The sequence below is a fragment of the Malaclemys terrapin genome, chromosome 4, assembly GCF_027887155.1.
Source record: "Malaclemys terrapin pileata isolate rMalTer1 chromosome 4, rMalTer1.hap1, whole genome shotgun sequence".
Taxonomy (NCBI): Eukaryota; Metazoa; Chordata; order Testudines; family Emydidae; genus Malaclemys; species Malaclemys terrapin.
The window spans coordinates 146,306,219-146,318,624 of record NC_071508.1 but is presented as its reverse complement, the minus strand read 5'-3'; the positions used below and the strand labels follow the sequence as shown (position 1 = coordinate 146,318,624).

Here is a 12,406-nt window from a genome sequence, read left to right as displayed (position 1 = left end):
GTGCTGGCATTGGCCCTAGTGGAAGCAGCCCATGGGAGTCCAAGGGCTGAATTTATTCCTGTATTCTCCGTATATTGCATTGAAATGTTGATGCCACTTCTCAGCTTGGATGGAGATGGAGCAAGAACTTTCCCAGATCCTCTGGGGGAAAAAAATGTCCCAAGTCTTCATTAGCGTTTACAGCAATCAATATACAGTGGTGACTCTGTAGAGAGCAGCTCTTTTTAATTAAGGTCTAAGTCATCCTTTAGCAAAACATTGATACATAAAAAAACCAACTTCTTCCCCCCTTCAAGATGAATAGAACTCCTTTTTTAATTACATGGTCCATGCAAGGATTTCTCAGTAAGGTTTAATGTAACTGGAAACAAAAGCATTTGGCCTTGCAGCCGAGCCAAATAATGCTAATGACACGTTAGCCTTGCTACTGATCTCACCCCCCAGCGTGAAGAGGGGGAGTTTCTTCACAAAAGACAATGGAGTTACACAGGTGTGAGCACAGAATCAGACCCCTAGTTATTTTGTCAGCCCTTATTCACACACAGTCCCCTTACTACTTACTCATGGTGAATAAGGCTTGTAGAATAAAAAGTGATTGATTCCTCCTTAAACAAGATACCAGTTCATGGAGCTATTTTATACCACATACCAGTGGCTCTGGAAGTTTATAAAGATGACACATTATTAAAATGGTAACCAGTTACATTAGCCTTGTATTATGTAAAACATGCACATCCCCAGTATAGGCAAGTCCATTGATACTGAACACGGTAGAGCTCCTTCTCTATCAAGACAATGCAGGAAGCTTGTATTGCTGCTGTTCTTGCTGACCCGGTCCTAAATTCATATTGCTGCTGGCATTGCTCTACCTGTGGTGAAGTGCTTTCCAGGGTTGGGGCCTATATGCTCTTGTGGAAAGAGGACTTCAGTCTCTAGTGATGTCAACCTAGCTAGCACCTTTCACAAGGACAAACTTCGTATCAGTGTGTACAATGGAGATGATACTGAATTCCTTTGCAAAGGGCTTTGAGATCTACCAATGAAAAGCACTAGGTAGTATTAGTAGGCGAAGGAGTTGAAAAAGAATAGTAAGTGAAGCTGGAAAAGGAGATGTAAGAAACTTAAGAACCTCCTGATGAGGGCTTTATGAATTTTAAGATATTAGACGGAAGAGCATTAAAATTTATATTCAGTATAGTCTTGGGTGAGTGGTACCACAGCTTTAATTATCACTAAACAAAGCTTTTGTTTGGGTTAGAACATACTATATTGGTGAAGCTCTCAGTCCAGCATCTCTCTACACACCATAGGCCTGTATTATTGTCAGATGTGTTGATACATTGTGTGCAGTAGTTTAGACTCTATTATATCAGTACGTTATTTGAGGCTATCTTTTAATTATAGGTACGCACCTAACACAACAGGACCTCAATCACTGATTGAGAGTTCTAGGTGCAAATGCAAATATTAAATAATAATATAAAGGGAAAGCTCACATGTCGTTGTTAAAAAACCAACCCTCTGGATTTAATTATTGTGGTATAATACACATGGTAAACCTGATTATAACATGAAAAAAATCTTAACTCATTATGTCAAATTTTTTGCAATGGCCTATAATTATAAAGTATATTGACAATGGATTGTGCTCTATCCCATCACAAACTGAAAATGCATAGAATTAAAGATGTTTAAAAATAATCTCCGTACTAAATGGTTCAATTAACTTTGGGTTGCCAGTTTTTTCAAATGTTCTTTAATGGGCTTGGTACTCATGGGCAGATGAATTCATTTTCTACTCTGGGTCATTGCTTACATTTTTCAACTGGTTAAACAAAATCATAGGAAAATCTGCATGAGAGAAGCCAGCTTTCTTCATTGCATAGTTGTGTAGCTATTCTTGCCATCAACAATGCTACCACTGAAATGCTGTTGCAGAAGCAACTTGACCGGCAGTGACACAGGATTGAAGAAAGCAGCTGCTAGGTCCTGCAGACTCAATTCTGTTAATGTAAATATATCCTAGTTTGAAATATTTATATTTATTTTAAGTGAATGATATATTTAGCCACAGTAATGGCTCCCTTTCTGAAGTTTGCAGAGAAAAGCCATTGTTAAGACTCTATTACATCTTGTCCAAAAATAAATTAATTTATTGCAGTTGCATTTTCCATCTATGCTTCCATTTCCTGTTTTAATAGCATTAATTCCAGAATTTTTAATGGATCTATTGTTTGTGTAAAAAAAAAAAAAAAAAAAAGGGCGGATACCAGCTAAAGTTTTCTCTCTCTCTCTCTCTCTCTCTCTCTGCATAAAGAGACAGATTGTCAACTGGTGTAAACTGGCATAGAACAATTGGCCTCCACTGGCAATACTGGTTTATGCCAGTTGAGAATCTGGCTCAAAAACTTTCACTTAGCCATTTAGCATATATGTAAATTAAATGTGCATGTTAACTGTATTGCTATATGTACTGTACATCCTGTTATAATCCTAGATAAGAAACTCCTGTAAATTATCCAAGCTTTCGAATGATACTTCATTTGCCCCATCTAATCATCTCAATTTCTTTGTAGCAAGGTTTCATACCCCAAGAAAATGCAGTATTCATAATGCATAAAATGTGCAAGCTCAAAGGTTGTAAATGATGTGGAAAGGGCAGGCTAAGAAATGTGTTTATGTTCCAAGATATTAAACAGAACTAATTTATCTTTCCATATGAGATACAAAACTACTATTTGGCATCAAATGTGTCTTAAGAGCTAGCAATATAGAAATGATCATGAACCAATCCTATGAGGAACATAAAAAATATTGAAGATGCCTTTTCCAGATGTCTGACCTGCAACACTTTGTTCAGTTAAGCACAGGTGATAAAATATTTGGTGAACTGAGCTAAAATTAATGATTGTTCTCAATAGAACTCCAAGAAAGCAATGGTTCTTAAAAAGAAGAACAGGAGTACTTGTGGCACCTTAGAGACTAACAAATTTATTAGAGCATAAGCTTTCGTGGACTACAGCCCACTTCTTCGGATGCATATAGAATGGTTCTTACCAGATCAGTCCACTCATATGGTAGAATAAAGTAGAACATATTTTTCCTGGTACTGGCCTCATTTGTTTGACTAATCCAAAATCTATCAGGGACATCTTTGCCTACACAATTAAATGTCCACTTTTTGTAATGATTCCCCTTTGAACTTCAATGCAACAAAGACATTTCTCTTGCAGAGAGCAATATAACAAATTCAGTTAACTAACCTTGTCTGAGTACCATTGAAAAGCAATACAAGAAAATGCTTACATTCATCCCTGTTCAGCAAAGCACTTAAGTAGGTGCTTAAATCCCACTGGTGCCAGTTTAGTGTTTTGCACAATACTAACGCTTTCCTGAGTCATGCCCTAAGGTACTGCCCAATATGAGTAAAGGTGGCATAATTGGACTTATGACATGACTGTTTTAGTGATGAGATAGGTGCCTGTGATGTCTATGGGTGGGGGGGGAGGCACATACAGGGGTCCAGGAACATGGGGGGGAGATGTGTGCTAAGAGCCCTTGAACCAAACTGTCAGCCCTGTATATAATGGAATCCGCTTCAAGCCAGGGGGTGCAGCTGCACCCCTAGTTCCAGCCCCTATGGGCATGTATTTGCATAATATAATCAGGCAACACACATTGTGGCTCTGTGCTGAAAACTACTCCACGCTGTAAGCCGCTCTCAGTGGAATTGCTCTTCAGTTTGGTTTACAACCTAACGACTGTTTGCTCTTCAAAACCGGGCACAGCTGTACTCGTTCTGGCTTTGTTGGGCTGGGCTGGGCGGCTTGCTCCAGAATAACAGGGGCCGCGCTTGCACCCCACTCACAGCAGGATTCAGGCTCTGAGCCCCCGCAGTGTCCCGGGTTCGCGCTGACCCAGGCCGCCTGCGGCTCAATCCGGAGTCACTCCCGGGGCTCAGTGTAGACATCCCTGCAGAGGCTGGGGGCGGGTCAGGGCTGTACCAAGGACGGCCCTGCGGAGGGGTCCGAGGCCCTGGGGGCTGCCTGCGACGTGTCGGCGGGGGGCGCTGCGCTGCGCTGCCGGAGCGCCCGGGCCCTGCCCCCGCCCGCCGCCTCTCTCCTCCCCCGCAGCCCAGGGCTTGGTACGTTCCCGGCTGGCGGCGCCGGGGGCCGCGTTCCGGAGCTGGCCGCGCTCTGGGGCCGGCGGGAGGGCGGAGCGGCGGGGAGCCGGGCGCGGGCAGGCGGAGCGCGGCAGCCCGGGGGACGCTCGCCCAGGTACCGCAGCGGCTCGAACCCGGCTCGGCCGGGCCGGGGACGCGATCGCCTGCGCGGGGTGGGCGAGGCGAGGGGACCGGCGTGGGAAGGGAGCCGCGTCGGGGGGCGGGCGGCGGCCCGGGGACCCCCTTCCTCGCCCTGCCCGGGTCCCCGCGGGGGAGAGCCCCGCTGGGCCGGCGCCCCCGGCCCCTTCCCTTCCCTTCGGGGGATGCGCGCCCGGTCTGGCGGCGCTTGTCCCCCAGCCTGGATGGGGCGTGGGGCTGCGGGACGGGTCCCGGGCTGCCCCGGCGGCTGGCTCTGCGGAGCAGGGCACCGGCGCGGGTCCTGTTGCGGGAGGGGGCTCGGCCGGGCTCGGGTTGTCCGAGGACCGCGGCGGGATACAGCTGTGGGACTAGGAGGCGAGCTTGGGGCACGGGGTGTCAGGGTAATGCCTACCCTGGAGCAGCCAGGCAGGGCTGCCCTAATCCAAGGGTCCCTCCTATTTCTAATCCAAGTCTAAAACAAAAGCTTCTTTGAAGCAGCGATTCGCTTTTCGTCTTGTGTTTACACGGTGAGGTCCTGGCCCATGCCCGGGGCTTCCAGGAGTTACTCGAAAACTAATAATGAGGAGAGGTATGGACTTCTCTTGGCACTTTGCATGACAGGCACGGGGAGTGCAAACCTGAAAACTCTTCAGGGCAGGTGTGTAGACAGTGTCTTGAACATAGAGGGCGCTGCTAAAATGCAAATAATTAAGAGCCATCGTTTCCAAAAGTGGCTAGTGATTTGGGGTGCCTCTGTGTTTGGGTGAGACCTTTAAGGGACCTGCTTTGCGGAAGGTGGGTGTTTCAGAAAATCAGACCCTTATAGGTATGTCAAGTTGAGAACCCATTGACCCCAATAAGGATCGAAGGCATAAACTGGTGAAAATATGTCAAAACAAGGACATTTTAAAGCCCAAATGAAGGCTGGCAGTTTTTTAGACACATCACCTGTTAAGTTGGTGATGAACAGGAACTTTGAAATTTTTGCTAAAGCCAGTCGGTCTTGGTGAGAGATTTAATATGACACAAATGTAGCAGCAGAAATAGCTTCCTTTGGAAATAAAAGTCAACCCAGTTAGTAGATGCCATTATTTCTAGCAGTGTGACATTCAAAACACTTTTTGTTTGTTTGTCCTATAAAAGTTTGTGTTTAAATGTTTGTTCTTTTTTTATTTTGAATTTGGTAAATAGAAAAGCTGAGATGATGTAATAACATACAGACATTTTCAATGTTTTGGTTTCATATGCATCTATTTTAATTTTGCTGTTTATTGCATGAACTACTCTTTATTGCCACAGGGTGCAATTTTAGAGATTAGTAAGTGGTGTTGGAGAAACTGCAAGTTGCTTCATTTTCCAAGAATGTTAGTCATTTCCTTTCAGTGATTTCAGGGAGTCGAAATTTAACAGCATCGGTACTTCTACAGGAAAACTTTTCATAGATTCTAGGACTGGAAGGGACCTCGAGAGGTCATCGAGTCCAGTCCCCTGCCCGCCTGGCAGGACCAAATACCGTCTAGACCGTCCCTGATAGACATTTATCTAACCTACTGGACTGTCTACCTACTTTCCAAGCTGGACTGTCATTTCGGCTCTCTGCATTTCCTAGCCTAGCTCACAGAAGCAATTCTTGCTCCTGCACAAGTAGGCCTATTGACATCAATATAGCAGTTCGTTAGCCTTATCCTGCTCCCATTTTAATCAATAGTTCTGCTAACCATTTTGGGGGGGTAGGAAAGGGGTCCTAAAGTGAATTATTAGTTTGATGATTTCATATCACGTTATTAGGATTTTGTAGGAAAACACCTTATAAGTAAACCGATAAGACAGTTCTGTTAAAACATGTGACTAATAAAAGAAATAAAACACATGAATCCTCTCTGGATTATGGAAGTCTGGTAGATAAAATTGCTTAGCCTTTTAATGACGCACTTTGGTGAGAAAGTGGAAATTTAGGTCCCAATCCTGCAAACATACTTAACTTTCTTCATGAGAGTAGTCCAATAGGGAGCAAGTTACCATCTAAACTGGGACATATTACCCCAAGATTTCCTAGTGTAACTAGTGATTTTTGAGTGCCTCCGTTTTGGGGCTGTTCACATGAGTAAAGTTATGTGAAACTGAGTCTTTGCGGAATCAGGGCCTTAAATATTTACTTGTACTGAGTATGGAAAATGAAGTAATACATTTTTAGAACATAAAATGAGATTTTTAAATCTGTATTTAAAACTCTTATTGGAGTAATATATCCATCCGCAAGAAAGACGTCTACAGCAGAGTGCTATTATCTGGTTATTGTATCTGCATGGTATCTTCTCCAGACAGCAAAATACCTAGAGTTTGAGTTAGTGTTTTAATTGACTTGCAAGAGTACATAAAAATCTGACCAGTGGGTGACCACAGCAATCAGCACGTCTGTCACTTCTCATGGAAGAACTGCTGAAGCAGACAGGAAGGCCTGGTCTTTGCCTAAAAATTAGATTGACCTAGATACATTGCTCAAGGCTGCGAAAAATTTTGTCCTGTGTGCGATGTAGTTAGGTCGACCTAACCTCCACTGTAGATGCAGCTTGGTTGATGGAAGAATTCTTCTATAGACCTAGCTACCACTTCTTGAGGGGTGGATTTACTACAGTGACAGAGAAACCCCAGTAGCATGTCCTGCTGTAGTGTAGACATGCCCAAAGTGTGTGTTAGCAACATTGTTGCAAGGGGGAAAAGTTGAGCTGCAAGTTTAGAGTTGCTGTAGGGCAGAGGTTACGCGTGGTGGGGGGCAGTATGCTGGGTCGCATGCCCCCAGGTTAACTGCTTGGTTTGTACTGAGCATGTCCACATGCTTTGAGCATCCTCAGTAACACTGCTGAAGCCGGGGCTGCCCTCACTCTGCCCACCTCCCCCCCAGCCCCGTCGGCAGGCATGGGTCGTCTCTGCTTTAGGACTTAGCAGCTCTTCTAAAAATATATATGTATTGTACACAAAAAACTATATTAAAAGAACAATATTAAGGTTGCTAAGTCAAGCATTCAGAAGTTAGGAAAAACCAGAATTCAGGTTGCCTGTGCAACCTGAATTTGCCTCCTTGTGCGTGTGTATTATGATACAGTCTTTAATTACATGCCTAGCCCAGAGCTGCAGTTGCAGGGAAAGTATTGCTGAGCTGTGGGCTGGAGCGCGCTCGGTGTGAACAGAAACTTTGGTGGCTTTTAGCTGCTAAAATCTAAGTTTCTACTGAGCATGTGCAAATTGAGATTTTCCCCGCTCCCCCCCCAGAGGCTTATAACGTGGCTGAATTTGGGCTGTTCTTTATGGGGACAGCAAAAGGCACATCCCTCTGCCAAATGTAAGTGGTTTTTTTTTTTTTTTTTTTTTTGCTCCAAAGCCTGGGGGTGCTAGAGCTTTTCAGCAAAAAGGTCAGAATTTTGTAACCTGGGTAAAACAATGTATTTTTCCCTAGTCTCAGAAATGACAGAACCATTTTGGCTTTAATTTACCCTACCCACTCCCTCCCCCCATCTCCCCCCCCCACACACACACACACACAAAAAATCAGTCTAAGGCAGACACCCAGCATGAAAAATTTCAGTCCAAATGGTTAAAGTTTGGCAACTTTGTCATCAACTGAAAACAGGGTCTTATAATTAGAAGTGTCAGGCAACTTTAGTGAGAAGTGGTGTTACTTGCCCCACCTGTTTAGTCAGTGTGAAGAACTTGGCTAGTGTAGCCAAAACATTTGAATATGTTGGTCTTGTTGGGACAGGAGTCAGCTTTTTTGTATGTGGCTGGTGTATTTTACTTTCATAAGAATGTTTTTGTGCCAGGCCCAAAGCTTTCTTTCCAGCAGAAAAATTACAAAACTGTGCTGATCGAACTGCCAGACCATTTCTATTCCTAGGTTGATTTAACAACATTTATATAAAATCTCTGACTCTTTTAAATGGAGGATAAGTTTGTGGATTAGTTTGGCCTTTTTGGACAAAATGCTTGGAACTGAGGCAATTTCCTTGAACTCGGCTACTTTTAATGGCGAGTTCAGATTTGGACACGTGTACTTTGTTTCCAGGATCACTTTGTGAGAGAGTTCTTGGTCATATTCATTTTTAACTTTTAGTTTATTCAAACTAAGAATTCCCCAACGAGTCCTGCAACTTGGCAGGGGGTTCGACTAGATGACCCTTGCGGTTCCTTCTAACCCTATGGTTCTGTGATTCTAAGAAATTTTCTTTTTAAATCAAAATCTGCAAGCAATTATTCCTTTACATGAAAGTCAGTGCTCTGAGAAGATTAATTCAGACCAGATGTAAAAATATGTGAATTTCAAATTAAGATGATCTCAACGCCTTCCTCCCTGTTTTTTAAATGCTGTGGACCCCATGTGGAATATACAAATTATGGCTGTTAAAATATCTGCCTGGTGGTTAATCTAGCTTTATGCGCTTTCTGGAAAGAGGGTTTATAATGTTTTTTTTTAAACAATCCGCGTTTCCCTGTTTCTGCTGAGGAAATGAAGTTTATTAACATTGTCAATTGAAACCAAGCACATGGCTGTTCTGGTTTAGTAGAAGTTATTTCCAGCTGTAATGTAAGCAGCCAGTAACCTAATTTGTAGTGTGTGCTCATTGTAAGGATGCTAAATTCATGCAGGATTATTTAAGAAAAGCAATATTGAGTCACTTGTAGAAAAACACCTCAATGCCATTTTGTTTATGGCCATTTGGTTGCTCATTTATGGAATGCCATTGAAGATGATTTCAGGGATTAAAAAGTAATTCCTTGTGGTTTAATCTGTCTCCCATTTGAAGTTAGGGCAAAGCTGTCATAGACTTCAGTGAGAACAAGATTGGGCCTCAATCTTGAAGGATCAGATTCTGTTCATTTCAGCATAAATGGAGTTCACTTTATTAGGGTCTATCAAAAACCCATTAAAGTCTTTCTGGGACCCCAAGGTGGGTTGCGACCCCATTTTAATGGGGTTGCCAGGGCTGGTTTAGACTTGTAGTGGCTCGGGACCAAAGCCCAAGGGATTCAGCCCGGGTGGCGGGGCTTCAGGTTACAGGCCCCCTGGCTGGGGATGAAGCCTTTTGGCTTTGGCTTTGACCTCTTCCCCACCTGGGGCAGTGGGGCTCAGGCGGGCTCAGGCTTTGGTCCCACCTCCTGGGGTCGGGTAGGAATTTTTTGTTGTCAGAAGGAGGTCGTGGTGCAATGAAGTCTGAGAACCCCTGTTTCAGCAGTTTTTGGATTAGGCCCATCATGTGCCTTCCAAGGAGCTTTTGGTTATCTTGCAGAGTTGAGACCCATTGGACTATTTTGTAGGCAGATACTATCTTTCTCTGTTGCAACATACTAAACTGTTCTGGCTCTAGTTCTGTAATGTTGGATGGGGGAAAATGAGATGTAGCTAATAAACAGCTGAAGAAAGTGCAGCTGATATTCATCCTGGGGAAGTCTAAACAAGGAAAAGGGCAACAGTTGTCAATGCGGTTATGAAGAGTAGTAGGAACAATACACAGAAGACTTTCAACAATATAAACATTCTAGCAGGAAAGAGCATTGGAGGAAAAAAATATATAAACAAATTAAAAGTCCTTTTATTGGACCAAAAAGGAAACATTGGTTCTTGAATTGTAAGGAGTTCAGGGCAGGATTCTTAACTATAATCCCAGTAAACAGAAGGTGGAGAAAAGAATGGTCCATTTAAAAAAGTGATGGAGAACTAGAATTCTTAGTTGGGAAGTTTCAGAGTAACAGCCGTGTTAGTCTGTATCCGCAAAAAGAAGAACAGGAGTACTTGTGGCACCTTCGAGACTAACAAATTTATTAGAGCATAAGCTTTCGTGGACTACAGCCCACTTCTTCGGATGCATATAGAATGGAACATATAATGAGGAGATATATATACACACATACAGAGTTTTTTTTTCTCTTAATTAATTGGCCTCTCAGAGTTGGTAAGACAACTCCCACCTGTTTATGCTCTCTGTATGTGTGTATATATATCTCCTCATTATATGTTCCATTCTATATGCATCCGAAGAAGTGGGCTGTAGTCCACGAAAGCTTATGCTCTAATAAATTTGTTAGTCTCTAAGGTGCCACAAGTACTCCTGTTCTTCTTTTAGTTGGGAAGAGTTTCCAAGAGATTTACTGGTATGGGGCAGCATCTCCTTTGTGAAACATCTGGATGAGAGTAATAACCCCAGTTCCAGTCAACTCATTAGTCTTTCTGTGGGTGCTCAAATACTACAATGATGTAAATATTTAAGTAGGGGCCAGGAGCTTGGACACAAGTAAATGAATCAATCTGCTGCTCTGTTGCAAAACCTAGCAGACCAAATGGAACTAGAGGAAAATTTTCAACTGGACTTTCTAAGGAAATGTAAAATGTCCTATTTTTTTTTTTTTCTTGACTGACACCAATGGCAACAGTTACGTTAGCAACTAGGGACAAAATGTTTTTAATTGCGGTCAGCACGTTACCTGTATGGTTTACTCTTGCCGTCACTGTGCTGGTCTGTATATAGCCTATGTAGGTGTGCAGTGCTTAATGTGTGCCAAGGCTGGGCCCCGGCACCTCTGGGCTTGGCAGTTCATAGCCCTGGCACCTCTGGGCTTGCTGCACCAGTTATGAAGGTAGAAAAGTTGCCCCCGCACCTCTTTCATTACAAATTAAGCACTGTGGGTGCGTGTAAAGCAGCAGTCGCGGACTGTACATTACTGATGAGGAAAAGGATCTATACCCAAATCCTCCAACGTATTTAGGCCTCTAACTTGCATTGATTTAAATGGAAGTTACGAGTTAAAATATCTTTGAGGTTCTGGGCTTGAGAGTATGTTGTGGAAAAATCCTTGAATCCTTCAGCTCACTGTTTGAGTTCAATGGAAAATAAACAAGGTACAGGAATGTGTCACAGACAGAGAGAATCATTTCTTTGGATTTGTATTCTGTTGTGCTAGGCACTGGGGAGATATTGTCTAGAATTCTTCAGTCCATTTTGGACACCTTTCCATTGGATATTTAAGATATTTAAAGACAATTATCTGTACAATGTGCAATCATAACTGGGTTCTGAATATTTCCACTTATTTGTGTTGCTTATTACAGTTGTGGATAAACAAATGGATTCTGCCTCCTCCTGCAGCCAAATCATAACACTCGAACATACGACATCCCAGACATTCCCGTGGCTGTGATTTCATAAAACACTGGTTATTACTTAATTGTAGAAAGAGAAGCCGTGGAGGGAGACGTCTCTGACTCAAATGCATGCTTTCGCATATTACTTGCAGAGTTCTTTTAAAGAAGCCAATTCTGCACCTTCACACTGAGTAGCTGTTACTCAAGCGAGTCATCCCAGTATCTTCATTGAACGGCTCCCATGAGTAAGGGATGTCTAATGGGGTCCATGGGAAATAATCCTTTTGTATACATGTTCTCTCTTTCCTGTTAGACTCGGTGTGAAATGCTCTATGTAAGAGATGACATACATAGTTACGAGAGAGGCTAAAAGCTTGAACTTATTCATCATCCTTATTTTGGGCCAGATAGGGACAAAGGGCATCACCGCAGTGACTTGAGTGGGCTCGCTTGTGGCGTTAAGGCCAGATTTTTAAAGGTATTTAAATGCCTAACTTCCATGGAAGTCAATGAGTTAGGTGCCTAAAAATCTCCCCAAAGGTACTGTTAATTATGAGCAAGATTCTCCCTCTCTGGCCTCAGATGTATTAGTTCCCACTCTTCACACAGGGAGACACAAGCTGGAATGAGGGGCCCAGCGCCCCTTGATGTCGTCTGGAACTGGGCACCTTGCTGCCCGAGGCACTTTTCTAAATCCCACCCATAGCTCCTTGCCCTGCAGAGCTCCTGCTCTGAAAAAGAAAGAAGACAACTTGGAGGTGATGGATGAAATCTTGAGAAGGGTTTTAATAAAGCCAGCTGAGCCCACGTGGCTTCAAGACTGAGCTTGATAATTTATGGCGGGGATGGTCTGATGGGACTTCCTACGATGGCCTGTAACTGATCTGTGACTGCCAGCAGCAAATATCTCCAATGGCTGGTGATTGGACATTAGATGAGGTGGAGTTTGAGTTACTACAGAGAATTCTTTCCCA

At 43.3% G+C, this 12,406-nt stretch overlaps 1 protein-coding gene across 4 annotated transcripts in view; it reads left to right on the top strand.

The window, feature by feature from the left end:
* FRMD6 (FERM domain containing 6) overlaps positions 1 to 12,406 on the top strand; it is a 165,994-nt gene that overhangs the window by 87,232 nt on the left and 66,356 nt on the right. Inside the window, exon 1 of one of the 4 annotated variants that reach the window (XM_054027375.1) lies at positions 4,122 to 4,144. The exons of 1 other annotated variant lie outside the window; for it this stretch is intronic. The gene's annotated coding sequence lies outside the window, so the exon portion shown is untranslated. Of the gene's footprint in view, positions 1 to 4,121; positions 4,145 to 4,213; positions 4,278 to 4,314; positions 4,336 to 12,406 lie in introns of those variants that run through there. 2 more of the 4 variants (XM_054027373.1, XM_054027377.1) reach the window with 2 other exon arrangements.